General features: G+C 43.2%; 1 protein-coding gene across 6 annotated transcripts in view; it reads right to left on the reverse strand.

Moving 5' to 3' along the window:
• enc2 (ectodermal-neural cortex 2) overlaps positions 1–6,754 on the reverse strand; it is a 19,359-nt gene extending 12,605 nt beyond the window's left edge. For 2 of the 6 annotated variants that reach the window (XM_005747932.1, XM_005747927.1), the window contains exons 1-2: positions 5,536–5,767; positions 2,836–2,899 (exon numbers count right to left, since the gene is read on the reverse strand). The gene's annotated coding sequence lies outside the window, so the exon portion shown is untranslated. The other 4 variants (XM_005747930.1, XM_005747928.2, XM_005747931.1 and 1 more) reach the window with 4 other exon arrangements.
• Positions 6,755–9,807: the final 3,053 nt, after the last annotated feature.

Raw genomic sequence — 9,807 nt, forward strand, 5'->3', positions numbered from 1 at the left:
ACACACACACACACACACACACACACACACACACACACACAGGTTTATGCCCCACAATATTTTCAGGGACGGGCCTTTAAGGTGTTGCAGATAAATACAACAAAATAAAACCAGTAGAAGAAGAAGATTTATTCATAACACACGGGAAAAGACCCAGGAAAGGTAACAATAAAAACCGATAGAAACCCTGAAAACCATAAATTTCCCACCCGAGCCTCAACTCTTGCGGCCCGGTACCAAACGCCTCACGGACCGGTACCAGTCCATTGCCCGGGGGTTGGGGACCGCTGTCCTAGAGTGAGGCACGAATGTGACGTGACAATGGTCAAAGTGAACAATGAAAGCACAAACTGCATTGTCTTTTTTGCCTTTGGGCAACACATTTTAGATTGTGGCGGTCACTCCTCCTTAGGGATGGTGTTAGCCATCCCCGTCAGCCAATCCAGAGGCACTGCACCACATCACATCAGTATTTCAACATCCAGGGCCTTAATTAATCTCAGGACAAACCTCCTCCACCCTGGAGACCCGGCTAACAAGGAGCTGTTAAACTACTACCAACTAATACATAACGGGCGAGTTATCCACCTCATCAGTCACCTGATGATTTGCCAGAGCTGCTTTTGAGGGATTCTGTTCTGTTGGAGGTGGGAATAGAAGATCCTCTGTCAGATATTTCCAGCACTTCCTCATTATACATTATGCCTGTCCAGTATCCTCCTCAACCACCTGCTCCAACTCACTGACAGCTCAGCTCCTCTCTTCACCCGATTACAAAACTGGACCTGCAACCTATAGTGTCCTGGTGCCATGTACACTTATATTCTCTCCCTCCTTCAGGTCACACTGTTGTAGCCCACATTAGTGTCTCCCAGTAGAGCAATGGACATGACACCCTGGGTTACTCTAAACACCTAATGAAGTAAGACTCAATAAATAGAACACAATATTTCCTCTTCAATTTCACTGCAGACTGATAAACAACCAAGCGCTAAAGATGGTCTTATTACAGTGGTGCTGTGTTAGCCAGTCACAGGAAAATAGGTAGACAGCCCAGACTGGAAGGAATGCTGGGTCAGCATCCCCATTGCTGCTTGTGTGTGCGTGTGTGTCTACATTTGCTGACACAGAGTTTTAGAGTAAAGTCATACCCCTTCAGTGACAGGGTGTGTGCATGCAGACTTGACCAGTGTGTGCTGTGAATGAACAAAGGATGGAAATGCTAGCACATTCAAACAAAGCATGTTGTGGACAACACAGCAGCGCAGCACAGCTCTCTCACACACACACGTGAGCTTCTGTGTTGTCATCTCTCCCCTTGGGAGGGCCGCAGTAATTAGGGCCGTTTCTGACACACCTTCCAAGGGGATGATGGCGGATTCTGACTTGGTTTTAGGATTTGAGGTTACAAGATTTTTTTCTGACTCAGAGCGGGGCTTTGAGAGATGATTATACATTTAGCTGTCATCAGTCAACATACAGTAAAGGCAATTCATCTTTGTTACCCTATATGGCACACATAGCTGTATTTATTTGTGGTTTCTGATTATTCCACTGATAAAGTTTTTAAAGAATCCCTGTTATACGAAGGAATATTAGAGCCATAATAAGAAAAAAAATATATATTATTGTTACTTTCAAGATTAAACCTAAAGTAATATTTGAGAACAAAGTTGAAATATGGAGATTACAGTCGTTTCAAACGTGCTCGAGGCTGTAAGCATCTGTATCGTTGCATCTGTCCAATGCAGCCATTTCATTTTGGACAAATCCGACCAACTCCTCCACGTTTGTGTGGGGTTTTTTTCCCCACCTTCTGACCAGATGCAGCTTTCTGCACCTTCTCGTCCTTATACGCATCACCACGCTGTGTTTATGTGCTAAAACAGAAATAAGTTCAGATCAAGTTCAAGTTGCTCATGCTTATAGCTTCATGCAGTAGGGAAGGTGTATGTTGTAGACTAAGACACAAGAAGATATCTATTCAAGCTGTCTCACTAACTTATCTACACAGGGTGTTTTCTGTGGCAGATGTTTGACTCAAAACAACTTTAATCTAAACATTTTGTCTTTATTCTAAGAATAAACACTATTTTTTTTTCTTAATACGGCCCTAATACTGCATTGTACTATCAACAACAGGACTAACAGGTAGATGTTTTCTTTGGCGTTGTTTAAAACAAAGCAGTAAAATACCGTAGTTAGAGCTGAGGCTTCAGCGGTGGTGATAATAATGATTATGTTGATCAGTACTGAGATTAGTTATTGGATCAGGATTGTTTTTGATCTTAGTGAGGTAAAAGGACACTGCTGCCTTCCTGTTAACTTACAAATCCTTGCATAAAAATTAACTGGTCCTCTTTATTCACCCAAATTCAGTGCATCTCTTAGAAGGCTTCTTTCACTCCATGCCATCCGTACCTGCATGATGGATGTAAAGCTTTATCCGAGCTCATGTTTGGTGAGTCACCTTAGCAACCACTGCATTGTTTGGCTTTCATCATACCGCATTTTGTGACGCTCTGCAGTGCAGAGCTCGTGGTCTTCTGCTGTGGCAGACATAAGACTTTTGTTTGACAGTCTGTGATATGGAGCACCTCACTGCAGTCAGGTGCACTCAGGTAACCTCAGGCTCCGCAGTGCAGGAAAGCGCTGTGACTGACACATAAAGCTGTGTTCTGCTGGCAGAGCGTGCATAGCCAACACCCCTCGATCACATTCATTAATTATTTGAACATAAAAATCATGATTGAAATTTAAATTTTATCAACTTTGCAGCCTGAGATAATGGTTAGAAGGAAGAATGTATTAAAACAAAAATGAATGTGCACTCACCAACTGCCTAGGGATCTGCCAGAGTAATGCAAGCTTGGCGGCCTGCTCAGCCCGAGTCAACCACCTGTCGAGGAAGGGAGGGAGGGGTTAACTGATTGTTTGTCGACGCCACTCTTACCTTAATCACCAGTTTCAAACATATACACAATGAGCCACAGTACTTGTGCAACATTATCAACTATAAATCCTTTTTGATAGTACATTTGGTGATACATATATATTGCAATCGGAGGGAAGGAGTTTTCTTAACAAAGCAGCTATATGTTAATATTACATTAACACTCAGTTATGGAAACTCAGAGTTTATTAAACAGAACAAGCAATTCTTGGACCATAATCTTCTGTAAATGACTGAACCATGGGGGGCTGCTGTGGTTGTTCTTTTCTGTTCAACTTTTCACCCCATCTTTACTTGACCTTCACCAGAGGAGGCAGGGCGCTCGCTCTATGTCCATCTTTGAGAGATGAGGGAGAGCAAAATATACGTACAGTGTGATTGGTTCTCATCTTCTTAAGTGGTGTACCAGAAAAAGAACGATGCACTAGCTGTAGAGCAGCTGCAGCCAACTGTTAATGCATTTCAGACAATAGGTGGAGGTCCCGCTACTGCACGCTCATTAAAAACAGATGCATGCTGGTATTTACGTGTTACTGCTGGTACATGAAGCAGTGGTGAGTGTATGTTTGGGCAGATGGATCCTTACAGTGTGAAGTGCAGTTTTTATAAGTGCAGAAGGTTTTTGCAGGGGCTCCAGCGTGGATGGGTGAAAGGGTTTTTGTGCACAGGCGCAGTGTGCTGAATGTGGGTCGGTGTGTCCAGATTAGCTGAGTTTCTTGGACACATAAAGGCAGTATTGAATCCAGGCAACAGCATGTGTGCCCAACAGAAGGCTCATACCAACTCCACATCCAAACAGCTCACCACACACACACACGCTGTTACACACACAGTGTTACAGCACGCACACACGCATCGTTCACCAGTGGAATATCAACACAGAGGCTGAATAGATGGAGTGCTTTAAAGAGAGCAGCAGTCAGTAGGCCTGAGCTTGTTTACCCATAACTAACATAGCTGAATCTGTTGCCCTGAGCCGCTCTGTGTGTCTGTCTGATTGAGCAAGTGATTCACTAACAAGTAGCCCTCTCCTGGGGGCCGGGTCCATGTTATTTCTAGGTTATTAAAATTCCCATTTACCCACCTGGACAGCTAAGTAAAAAGCACACGTCCATGCCTGCTATGAGTTAAGACAATCAAAGGTTTCCTTCTGCACTGCAGCCAAGCTTGGCTTTGTTAGTAACTGTGTGTTAAATGGCTTTGACATATAAGCACAACCTACTAAACAACTTACCAAAAACTTCAATGTGCTTAGTGAGTAAATACTGACTGACATCCACATCAGCATGGCCCACCCAGAATTGTTATGTGCAAGAAACTGAAGAAGAAATTAGAAGCCAAAGGTTTCAAAAAGTTTTTCTTAGAACAAAAAGGAAGTAATTACGTCTCAGATGATTTAGAGACAAAGGATAAAAGGGAGAGAGCTGCTCAGCTGTAAGACGCAAGCTACAAACTCTGAGAAAAAGAAACTCTTTAGGTCAAATTTATTGAACTTTACGTTTTTTAAATATCCAAATAATTTTCTAGAAAATCAATTGTGAGGTGAGGAACCATTCCTTCTCTCCTTTCAGCTCCTCCATCTTCCTCCTCCCTACCTACTATCCTCTGTCACAACAACCCTCTGCACATCCTCCTCCACTAAATCCACGAACCACCTCTGAGGTCTTCCTCTTGCCTGGCAGCTCCATCTTCATCATCCTCTGTCTAATAGATCTACTCTCCCTCACCTCTGTCTCAAACTCTGTCTCTAAGGTCAAAGAGACAAATACAACGTTTCAGAGTGTTGTCTGATACAGCCGCTTAACTCTCACAGGCTAATCAATAAAAACAGATCACATATCACAAATTATACCAATCAAATACATGAAACATAAACCAAGTCTTCACATGCGCACTCACATCTTTCATGCTGACTCTGTTTGCTGACCCTGGTGCCTGACATGGACCTGCTAACATTAAAGATGTGTGCAGCTCAGCCTGCTTCAATCATTTATCACAAGTTAAATAATTGAGCAACAGTGTTGCATAATCGGAGAATAGTTACAAAAGACAAACGTGGTCCTGAGAGAGTGTGGCAGAGCTGCTGTAGCTTCCGAGAAACAAAGAGCTCCCTGACAGAGGACGAAAACTTTCACTTTAGTCCAGCAGGATCTGAGGCCACGGAGTTAGTTAGCCGTCAGTGAACGTGCCCCCAGTGGGCCACCAGCTCCAGGCTGTGGATGTGCTTAGGCCGGTTCCTGCCTGTGGGGCAGCCGAACATGCACTTCCATAGACCTGTCCGGAATTTCAAATGGGAAAAATCGCGTTCCGCTGGAATGGCACTGGACCAAATGGCTTCCATTTAGCTTTGCTATGCACCAACTTGGGTGCTGTTGAGAACCTTTGCGAGCAGCCTACACTTGTCTTAAAGCTTGTCGTTCACATGACACAGACACTTCGAGTCCGTACGAATTCGCAAGCTGACCGTACACAGCTCTGCCGCTGAAGCACTGACGCTAATGTGAGAACAATAACTGACAAAGCTCCACTCACTCCACGGTCTGGCTCCCACAGCAGTGCCAGAGGGAAGCTCTGCTACTCACGTTCACGTCAGCTGCAGGTTAAATCCACGCAGTGTAAAGTTTCATGTCTCCGCTCACGAACAAACATCACACTCCCTTCACAGCAGCTCAACTACCTCTCCCTGTTCTCCTTCTTCTTCGGTAGCTTGGCCCGATGCCTGTCTCACTGGCTGTGGAAGAAAGCCTTCACACTGCAGCGGAACCAACAACCAATGACTTTGGACTGACTCGTTGCTGGCGTTACTAACACCAATCCTCAGCCTCGAGATAAACTCTCAGCCAATAACATTGCACACGGCGAGATTTTAGAAGCGGCGTCTATCGTGACTGGCAGCTACTTAGGCCAATCATCGTCGACGTCGTTGTACGAACCACAAAGCTAGCCCCAATGAAATCCCCCGAGGAGCAATCACACACAAAGAGAGGCGGCTTTAAACACGGTAGCACAACAACTGCTTGTCGACACTACTCTGATTTTAAAACAATCCACTGGCTTTAAATCACAGCGACACAGTAGAAACAGACATGACTAATCTGGTGATTTAGCGCAGAGAGTAAATATTGTCATTCCAGTTAACAGTTTCATCACTGCGTGCACTGCCAGGGCTTCCCATTAGAGCCGGGAAACTTTAAACTGGATTCATTTTAACATTAGAGCCTCATGTCTCACAGCCCGTTAGAGGAGACGTGGAAACACTGCAGTGTGCCAGTGGTGTCAGTAACAAGTTGCACACAGAAAACATAGTCCCTCGGCTGAGAATCCATCAGACTGAATACAAGCATCAGCGAAAACATGGTGCTCTGAGCCCACTTTAAACGGAAACATCACCTGCTGCTCACGGTGTGATGTGTGTTACTCTCTCAGCTGCAGAGTCGCTGCTGTTTATGGTTTGAGAGTAAAGATTAAATATCAAAGCGGAATTTTAACTTTGTATAAATTAGATGTCAGGTCAGAAAATTTGTGTAGGTGTCATGTTTTAGGGTCACAAACAATTTTGCGCTCAAAAATCGAATTATTTATTATAGATGGTCATCAGGGAAATCCAGAGACATTAGACGATTAAAAAAACAACAACTTTAGATCCCCCGTAGAGTTCACACACAGAGGTCGGAGGGATCTTCCACGGATCATGATGCTACTTTCTGGAGACCTGATTGGTCAGTAGATTTCATACCTGTTTATCTCTAATCTGGATCTTAACCTGCTCCGGAGCAAGTTACCTTCACAGCAGCAACGTTACCATGGCGATGTAGCCCCGGAAGAAGTGAATCACCTTCATAGTATAGAAGCCCAGGGTAACCCTGAAGCTGTCTGGATAAGGCCTCAGGTCAGCTGTGTTTTGGTTTTTTTCAACCTCATGTTTCCTTCTTCTCTCCCTGGTTCAACGCTTGGTCTTTGAAAAGCAAATGTTTCTGTTGATTATGCAACGCTCAGTTTCACTTTGACATAGACAGTTTAAAGATTTGCAACCAAACATTGTGAAAGACATGGCCTTACACTGACTACCCCATGCTCCAATTTAGAAAACAGATGGGCATTGTGGCTCTGGAAAGTGAAGATGACACATTAACGGCTGCAGCAGCTGACTCTCTGCTTGCAAAAAGATCACAAACAATAGAGTTTGTGGGTTTAACCACTAGTTTCACATCTTACAGAATGCAACATACAGCGGTTTTTCATAAAATATCTCAAGTAATATACATGTGGTTTTCATGTATCTTCATTCAAGAACAAATACATGCATGGAATAATGTTGTGTAGCCCCTGGTCTCCATTACAAAACACCATTTTACAACAGCACCAAATCTCCATATCATAGATCTTTAAGTTGTAGGTAAAACCCTACCAGATCAGCATGAGTGCTGGCACCACTGCTGCTTGATCATTCAAATGCGTTCCTTAAGGTCCAGCTCATTAACTCACTCACATTACCTCACAGGTACTTACAGCAGTCCAAGCGATCTTTCATCCAGCCTTGCTGTCACAACATGCGCTCTCTTGAAAATGCCACTACCTCTCCACTCTCCATCACTCAACACCACCTCAGCCCGTGACTGCCTCAGAAACAGACCTCGTGCAGCTCCGAGGTTGTTAAAAGCAACAATGCAATCAAACTTTTGAGTCTGTTGCATTTTTCTTGAATTGTTGATGTTACCTTTCTGTTCCATCTTTTCACCTCCATCACTGTGACCGGTGGACCTGCACGTGAACTCCCATTTGTGGCTGCTAAAGAGTGTCTGAATTAATACAAATATGCAGATGTGCTGTAGTTAACTGCCTGTATAAAGACAGATATTGTGCACTGTGCTTTCAAGATTAGAGCCCTTAAATACGGAGTTATTTCTAAGGAGGTTGCCTAAGGGTTTGATAGACAAAGAGGGATCATGGGACAAATTCTAGAAAACAAATGTAGGATTTTCAGCCCGTCTGTACCTTGTATAGCACAGAATAGGAAGGGTACCTCAATCAGACCGAATACTTTCAATGAATAAACATCTACGGCAGCCCTGCACTGGTGACCCATCTGGGCCCCTGGACACACAGAGGCTAACACGACTTAACATCATCACAAGTAAAATGTTTCGCTGTGAAACTTGGTCAGGGGGCAATGACTGAATACTTCACTTTGCACATGGTGGTAAAACTGCTCCTGTTCTAATGTTAACTAACAAAATAAAAATCCATTTTCACTCAAAGTGATCTTCTGGTGACTTTCAGTGAAATGGTGCACAGATGATTCCAGTTCATTTACAGTCACACAGCTCGGTGGAAACACAGGTCCACATGCTCCTGTGAGAGGAGGGACTTTGACCAATGCAGCATACCAGGAGCTTCTCAACATCGCTCTCACTCCTCTGTCTCCTCTCAGCTAACATACTATCCGTGTACATAAAACCACACAGTGACAATAGCATAGTAATTTATTAGGATTGAACATTATATTTCCAGATCAGGAAGAAAGTAGACAAATAAAGCTTTTCTCTCACTTGAAATTTGTACATATTTACAAAATGTGTTGCTCTGCCTCCATCTTTTTTCTTTGGAAATAAAACAGAAACTTTGTACCTCGTGTTTTTATTCCAAAAACCTTTCAAGACGATCCCACACACAGCGAGAAAGATGGTGAAACTTTAATTTTTAATGGCTTTAGAAATATTTTTAGTGCACGGGAGCAACACAGAGGCAGTGTCAGTGACTGAGCTTGTTTGTTGAGGGATCAGTGTACACTGATAACACTGTACTGCTGTGTGGTGGGTGGGTGGGTGGGTGGGTGGTGCTGGAGTGTCTGCTCCACTAAAATCCATCAGTGAACATCTGTTTGGTTGTGAGTGTGAAACGTGTCTTTAACCCTATAATGCCAACTGTTTCATATTTGATAGATGAGTCTTTGAGACTTTCTCCCCGCCGAAAAACAAATAACTTGCTCAACAAATCAACAATAAATAGTAAAAAAAACCTAAATAAAAACAACCACATATATGCAAAATAATATTTAAGTTCTTTAAGAAAAATTGTCAGTAGTTTTAATGAACTACATTTGTTTTATAAATGTAATTTTCTAGTAATGATTGGTTCAGGCTTTACAGGGTTAACATGATTTGTGCCACTCAACACAAAAACATGACTAATGTATTAATGGGCTTGTTATGTATCATCCTTAATGGTTTTCTTCTCAGTCATTTACCTGCTGCTCATATACTACACCCACACATACTTCCATCCAAGTGCAAAACTATTTTTTAAACCTCAGTTTTTGAATTACTGCACTAAAAAGAAAACGATATTAGCAGAAATGCTTCTTTAGCCTCTCATCAAAATCCCGTCAGCCTCTATTCAAAGAGACCGTGTAAACAAAGGTCAGACTGCTGCTGGTGTAAAAATACTACACAATTAAGCATGTACTGTTTATATACCTGATCTTACTGCTGACTAGTTCCTCACATCTCTGTTAAACCACTGTGCTGTCACTGTCGAGCATCCCGTGCTGCCATCTCTGTCCTCTGTTATCTGTGAGCAGACACTACAGCAGCGTCACGGAGCGCCACGAGCTTGAAAGTGTAATGCAGGAGTGTCAGTCTTTCAGTGTTGGTTTTATTTGTTCACTTTTGTTCTCACCTCTGCTGTTTGGTTAGAGTACTACCTGGTTAGAGCAGAGCTAAAGCACTTTTGCTGCATTAACCCCGCCCTCGGAAATATGACACTGAAGGCTACATATAATCATGTACACGCCCTGAGCGAGCCTCCCTGTGTGATGCACTGGGAGAATCCAGTTATCTGGAAACATAACGCTG

Source organism: Pundamilia nyererei, unplaced genomic scaffold (genome assembly GCF_000239375.1).
Source record: "Pundamilia nyererei isolate P.nyererei 1_Seehausen unplaced genomic scaffold, PunNye1.0 scaffold00208, whole genome shotgun sequence".
Taxonomy (NCBI): Eukaryota; Metazoa; Chordata; class Actinopteri; order Cichliformes; family Cichlidae; genus Pundamilia; species Pundamilia nyererei.